Here is a 702-nt window from a genome sequence, read left to right as displayed (position 1 = left end):
ATCTCGTCTTGTCTTCTCTTCTGATGACGGGGGAGGAGGAGAGGAGGGGAGGGGTGGAGAAGATGGGGGCGGCCATGGCCGGCGGCGAGGTGGGTGCGAGAGAGATGGGAGGGGAGACGTCGTGGGGAGTGGATGGGACGGGCTCCTTGGTTGGATGGGTTGGGTTGGGTGGAGGCTCCTCTCCTCTCATTCTCACGAGCTCGGCGCTGTGCTGCGCAGGGCCGCGGTCATCGGCGAAGGCAACAGCGAGCGGGACGGGCGGGGCGGCCCGTTTCTCCCCCGTCGAGCTCGAGCTCGTCCATGGCCGCCGCGGCGGGCAGGGCGGGACGGCGGGGCCGCAGTCATCGGCCACGGCCACGGCGAGTGGGACGGGCGGGGCGTGGCGGGCGAGACGGCGGAGCGGCGGGACGGGCGAGACGGCAGAGCGGGGCGGGCGGCTAGGAAGGGGAGAGAAGGACCCCATCGAGGAGGCGGCTAGGGTTCTACGGGAGCTGGTGAGCTTTTATACCCAATAGTGAAATGACGGAAATGCCGTCGGTGGGGCACGAGAATTACACGCGGTGGCATGAGATTTTTACAGCGAGAGGTAACTATTCATTGCAACAGTTACCCCTCTTCGATCCGACGGGCGAGGTCGTCCGAAGGCTTGATCCGACGGCCTAGATCCGATCAAGCCACCCGATCCAACGGCCAGGGATCGCG

Source organism: Triticum aestivum, chromosome 6B (genome assembly GCF_018294505.1).
Source record: "Triticum aestivum cultivar Chinese Spring chromosome 6B, IWGSC CS RefSeq v2.1, whole genome shotgun sequence".
NCBI lineage: Eukaryota > Viridiplantae > Streptophyta > Magnoliopsida > Poales > Poaceae > Triticum > Triticum aestivum.
The sequence above is the reverse complement of the archived record's forward strand: the minus strand, read 5'-3'. Positions refer to the sequence as shown.